This window comes from Physeter macrocephalus, chromosome 2 (genome assembly GCF_002837175.3).
Source record: "Physeter macrocephalus isolate SW-GA chromosome 2, ASM283717v5, whole genome shotgun sequence".
Taxonomy (NCBI): Eukaryota; Metazoa; Chordata; class Mammalia; order Artiodactyla; family Physeteridae; genus Physeter; species Physeter macrocephalus.
The window spans coordinates 21,685,272-21,691,677 of record NC_041215.1 but is presented as its reverse complement, the minus strand read 5'-3'; the positions used below and the strand labels follow the sequence as shown (position 1 = coordinate 21,691,677).

At 39.8% G+C, this 6,406-nt stretch overlaps 2 pseudogenes; both read left to right on the top strand.

Annotated features, from left to right (window-relative positions):
* The first annotated feature begins 2,060 nt into the window (after positions 1–2,060).
* Positions 2,061–2,666, top strand: LOC102988069 (protein FAM76A-like; annotated as a pseudogene).
* Positions 2,667–3,930: 1,264 nt separating this feature from the next.
* On the top strand, positions 3,931–6,204 carry LOC114483945 (protein FAM76A-like; annotated as a pseudogene).
* The last annotated feature ends 202 nt before the right edge of the window (positions 6,205–6,406 follow it).

Sequence of the window (6,406 nt, the reverse complement as noted above, 5' to 3'; positions counted from 1 at the left end):
AAACCATGGTTCAAAAGGATACATGCACCCCAATGTTCACTGCAGCACTGTTTCACTGTTTAAGATAGCCAAGACATGAAAGCAACCTAAACGTCTGTCAACAGAATGGATAAAGAAGATGTGGTGCATATACAATGGAGTATTACGCGGCCATTAAAAAGAAATAATGCCATTTGCAGCACCATGGATGGACCTGGAGATTATCATACTAAGTGAAGTAAGTCAGAGAAAGATATCATATCACTTACATGAGGAATCTTTAAAAAAATGATACAAGTTAACTTATTTACAAAACAAATACACAGACTTAGAAAACGTATGGTTACCAAAGGTGAAAGATGTGGGAGGCAGGGATATATTGGGAGTTTGGGATTGACATATACACACTACTATATTTAAAATAGGACCTACTGTATAGCACAGGACACTCTGCTCAATATTCTGTAACCTAAATGCGAAAATAATTTGAAAAAGAATATGAAAAGATGCTCAACATTGCCAATTATTAGAGAAATGCAAATCAAAACTGCAAAGAGATACCACCTCACACCAGTTAGAATGGCCATCATCAAAAAGCCTACACATAATAAATGCTGGAGAGGGTGTGGAGAAAAGGGAACCCTCCTACACTGTTGGTGTGCATGTAAATTTGTACAGCCACTATGGAGAACAGCATGGAGGTTCCTTTAAAAACTTAAAATAGAGCTACCATACGATCCAGCAATCCCACTCCTGGGTGTATATCTGGAGAAAACCATGGTTCAAAAGGATACATGCACCCCAATGTTCACTGCAGCACTGTTTCACTGTTTAAGATAGCCAAGACATGAAAGCAACCTAAACGTCTGTCAACAGAATGGATAAAGAAGATGTGGTGCATATACAATGGAGTATTACGTGGCCATTAAAAAGAAATAATGCCATTTGCAGCACCATGGATGGACCTGGAGATTATCATACTAAGTGAAGTAAGTCAGAGAAAGATATCATATCACTTACATGAGGAATCTTTAAAAAAATGATACAAGTTAACTTATTTACAAAACAAATACACAGACTTAGAAAACGTATGGTTACCAAAGGTGAAAGATGTGGGGGGCAGGGATATATTGGGAGTTTGGGATTGACATATACACACTACTATATTTAAAATAGGACCTACTGTATAGCACAGGACACTCTGCTCAATATTCTGTAACCTAAATGCGAAAATAATTTGAAAAAGAATAGATACATGTATACCTGAATCACTTTACTGTACACCTGAAAGTAACACAATATTGTTAATCAACTATATACCCCAATATAAAATAATTTTTAAAAAATCAATGATTTTTTTTTGCAGAAGGAGAAACCCATCATAAAATTCAAATTAGAATCTCAAGGGGTCTTGAAAAGCCAAAACAATATTGATAAAGAAGAATAAAACTGGACAACTCCTATATCCTGATTTCAAAAATTATTATAGAGCTACAGTACTCAAAACAGTGTGGTACTGGTATAAAGACAGGTATATAGACCAAGGGAATAGAATAGAGAGCCCAGAAACAAACCCTTTCCTATACAATCAAGTTATTTTTTTACTAAGCGTGAAAAGACCATCCAATGGGGAGAGGACGGCATTTTCAACAGACAATGCTGGGAAATGTGATATCCACATGGAAAAGAATGAAGTTGGACCCTTACCTAACAAGATATACAAAAATTAACTGAATAGCTCAAGGACCTAAATGTAAGACCTACAACAATAAAACTCTTAGAAGAAAACAGGACAAAAGTTTCGCAACAATGGATTTGGCAATAATTTCCTGGATATGACACCTGGATATGATACCAAAGGCCCAAAGGCCCAGGTAGCAAAACAGTAAGGACAAATTGGACTGCTTGAGATTAAATCTGTGCATCTAAAGACATTATCATCAGAGTAAAAAGGCAACACATAGAATGTGAGAAAACATTTGCAAATCATGTATCTGATAAGGGATTAACAACCAGAATATATAGAGAACTGCTAAAACTCAACAACAAAAACCCAAACAACCAGTGGGCAATGAACGTGAATAGACATTTCTCCAAAGAAACACACAAGAGAGAAAGCGGCGGGTGGGGCCAGTAGGGCAGTGAGCAACGCCTGCACCAAATGCCACCAGTGCTTCCCCTTCGAGGCACTGTCTCAGGGGCAGCAGCTGTGCAAGGAATGTCGGATTGTACACCCTGTTGTGAAGTGCACCTACTGTAGGGCTGAGTACCAGCCGGAGAGTAAAACCAATACAGTATGCAAGAAATGTGCTCAGAATGTGCAGTTGTATGGAATGCCCAAACCTCGTCAGCATTGCAACGTAACTGCAGCATTTCTTGGCAACAAATGCCAGCGCTGCACAAATTCAGACAAGTATGGACCACCATATTCTTGTGAACAGTGCAAGCAGCAGTGTGCATTTGACAGGAAAGATGGAGAAAAAAGGTAGACGGGAAATTGCTATGCTGGCTGTGCACACTTTCATACAAACGGGTCCTTCAGAAGACCAAAGAGCGGAGGAAGCACCTGAGCAGTTCTTCCTGTGCCAGCCACCAGGAGAGGGAGCAGTAGTCGACTGAGTGGTGGCTGCCATTGTAACAGTCAGAAAACACTTCCTACATCTTCAATTCAAAATGAAATCCCAAAGAAAAAATCCAGGTTTGAGTGGATCACAACCAATGGCGATAGCTTTTCCTCAGACCTGGCTCTGGACTCACCAGGCACTGATCACTCTTGTCATCTTTGCCCAACTGAGGGAAGAAATAGCCATTCTGAAGAAGATGCTGTGGATGGACCTGGAGATTATCATACTAAGTGAAGTAAGTCAGAGAAAGATATCATATCACTTACATGAGGAATCTTTAAAAAAATGATACAAGTTAACTTATTTACAAAACAAATACACAGACTTAGAAAACGTATGGTTACCAAAGGTGAAAGATGTGGGAGGCAGGGATATATTGGGAGTTTGGGATTGACATATACACACTACTATATTTAAAATAGGACCTACTGTATAGCACAGGACACTCTGCTCAATATTCTGTAACCTAAATGCGAAAATAATTTGAAAAAGAATAGATACATGTATACCTGAATCACTTTACTGTACACCTGAAAGTAACACAATATTGTTAATCAACTATATACCCCAATATAAAATAATTTTTAAAAAATCAATGATTTTTTTTTGCAGAAGGAGAAACCCATCATAAAATTCAAATTAGAATCTCAAGGGGTCTTGAAAAGCCAAAACAATATTGATAAAGAAGAATAAAACTGGACAACTCCTATATCCTGATTTCAAAAATTATTATAGAGCTACAGTACTCAAAACAGTGTGGTACTGGTATAAAGACAGGTATATAGACCAAGGGAATAGAATAGAGAGCCCAGAAACAAACCCTTTCCTATACAATCAAGTTATTTTTTTACTAAGCGTGAAAAGACCATCCAATGGGGAGAGGACGGCATTTTCAACAGACAATGCTGGGAAATGTGATATCCACATGGAAAAGAATGAAGTTGGACCCTTACCTAACAAGATATACAAAAATTAACTGAATAGCTCAAGGACCTAAATGTAAGACCTACAACAATAAAACTCTTAGAAGAAAACAGGACAAAAGTTTCGCAACAATGGATTTGGCAATAATTTCCTGGATATGACACCTGGATATGATACCAAAGGCCCAAAGGCCCAGGTAGCAAAACAGTAAGGACAAATTGGACTGCTTGAGATTAAATCTGTGCATCTAAAGACATTATCATCAGAGTAAAAAGGCAACACATAGAATGTGAGAAAACATTTGCAAATCATGTATCTGATAAGGGATTAACAACCAGAATATATAGAGAACTGCTAAAACTCAACAACAAAAACCCAAACAACCAGTGGGCAATGAACGTGAATAGACATTTCTCCAAAGAAACACACAAGAGAGAAAGCGGCGGGTGGGGCCAGTAGGGCAGTGAGCAACGCCTGCACCAAATGCCACCAGTGCTTCCCCTTCGAGGCACTGTCTCAGGGGCAGCAGCTGTGCAAGGAATGTCGGATTGTACACCCTGTTGTGAAGTGCACCTACTGTAGGGCTGAGTACCAGCCGGAGAGTAAAACCAATACAGTATGCAAGAAATGTGCTCAGAATGTGCAGTTGTATGGAATGCCCAAACCTCGTCAGCATTGCAACGTAACTGCAGCATTTATTGGCAACAAATGCCAGTGCTGCACAAATTCAGACAAGTATGGACCACCATATTCTTGTGAACAGTGCAAGCAGCAGTGTGCATTTGACAGGAAAGATGGAGAAAAAAGGTAGACGGGAAATTGCTATGCTGGCTGTGCACACTTTCATACAAACGGGTCCTTCAGAAGACCAAAGAGCGGAGGAAGCACCTGAGCAGTTCTTCCTGTGCCAGCCACCAGGAGAGGGAGCAGTAGTCGACTGAGTGGTGGCTGCCATTGTAACAGTCAGAAAACACTTCCTACATCTTCAATTCAAAATGAAATCCCAAAGAAAAAATCCAGGTTTGAGTGGATCACAACCAATGGCAATAGCTTTTCCTCAGACCTGGCTCTGGACTCACCAGGCACTGACCACTCTTGTCATCTTTGCCCAACTGAGGGAAGAAATAGCCATTCTGAAGAAGATGCTGCATCAAAAGGATCAAATGATTTTAGAGAAAGAGAAGAAGGTCACGGAGTTGAAGGCTGATTTTCAATACCAAGCATCTCAGATGAGAGCCAAAATGAACCAGATGGAGAAAACCCACAGAGAAGTTACAGAACAATTGCAGGCCAAAAACTGAGAGCTCCTGAAGCCAGCAGCTGCCTTGTCCAAGAACAAGAAGTCAGGAGCTATAATCTCTCCATGAGAGACCACAAGGACACTCCTGGCAATAGCAACGGATTCCTGGGTTAGAACCTGGCTGTTCTCTGGGAATTGCAAGCTTTCTTAAGAAATCTCGATTTTACTATAGTTATCCTTCTTTGTGAGATTGCAGTGGGCTGAATGGAAACACCTGGTTTGTGCTGTATTATGCCTGCATGCTTGAATGTTTGGGGTTTCTCTCTCATACTCTCCCTCACTCCCCTCTCTCTATCCCAAACCCTTCTCTCAGTACTACTGTCTCTCTTTTGTTACTTTTGTGTGTGTGTGCTGGTCACTGCTCAGTGTTATGTGCAGAATGGTTTTTTTTGGTCCATCATTGCATCCTGCCATACCCATGAGCAAATAGTTTGGCATTAATTACATATCACTGCCACCCTCTGAACTTTGAAAACTGCCACCTTAAGACTTGGTACAGTGGAAGAGACTTTTTCTCTCCAATAAACCTTTTGCTTCAGGGTATACTCTTGGGTTTTTTTCCAGGTATATTATGTATGAACCTTGTACTATGTACAGCCAGATTATGTATGAACCTTGTACTATATATAGCCAGAGTTTTATTTACTTTTTTAAAAAAGAAACTTTTTCTTGATAAAGGAATAATGGTAGCCTAGCTCATTCTTCTTGTAAAAGTGACGCCTCTTAAAAAAAAGTCCTACTCTCTAGTGTTTAGTAAAAGAATCAGATCTTTTCTTTCTTGTTACCTTGGAGTCTTAAAAACTGATTGCTAAGGTGAAACAATTCAATATGTAAGTATGGAGTTAAGTATCTTCTTACATGCTCTTCCAAGAAATCCTCCAAAAGGCACTTAAGGGCAGAAAGAAAGGTTGTCCAGGTTGTACTGCACACTTCTCTCCCCAACCCCTTTCTTGATGGTTTTATGTGACTGATTTTAAATTCTCACACTGCCACCTCTTTTTAAAAAAATACCCTTTACTTATATCCGTTGTCATACTGGGCCATTTTCAGGTAACTTTTTTTTTTTTTTCTCCTGATTCTAAATGGGATAATATTTGGACTACAGAGGTTAATATGAGCTGCTCTAGTAAGGACCATAAGTCTGACTGGGGCAATGATATCACTCTACCTTTTCCCACTCCTCCTCACCCACCCCAGCCTGTATACTCCCTGCTTTTAATGGAAATGTGTTGAAAAACAGGTGCTTCTCTCTCAAAAGCAGCTTGGTCCCAGCCTGAATTTTGTCCTGTTTTCCCTTCAGGCACATGGATTTCCCTTTCCAGGTGAGAGGATAGATTGGCATTTCTCGCCATTGTCTCAGGTCCTCTATATGATGTTTGTGAAAGGAACCAGAGATGTGTAGTGTGCCATGAAACAGTAAAACCAGCTACCCTGGAATCATTAATGCAGGGGGCGGTACTAGAGTTAGAGGTAATCATAAGGGCAGATAACATCTGTACCTCAGTCTACCAAAAGTGTAGCAGTAAGTTTAACTTGCTAGGCATTTCCTAGGAGCAAATGCTTCTAATTGGTAAGCATT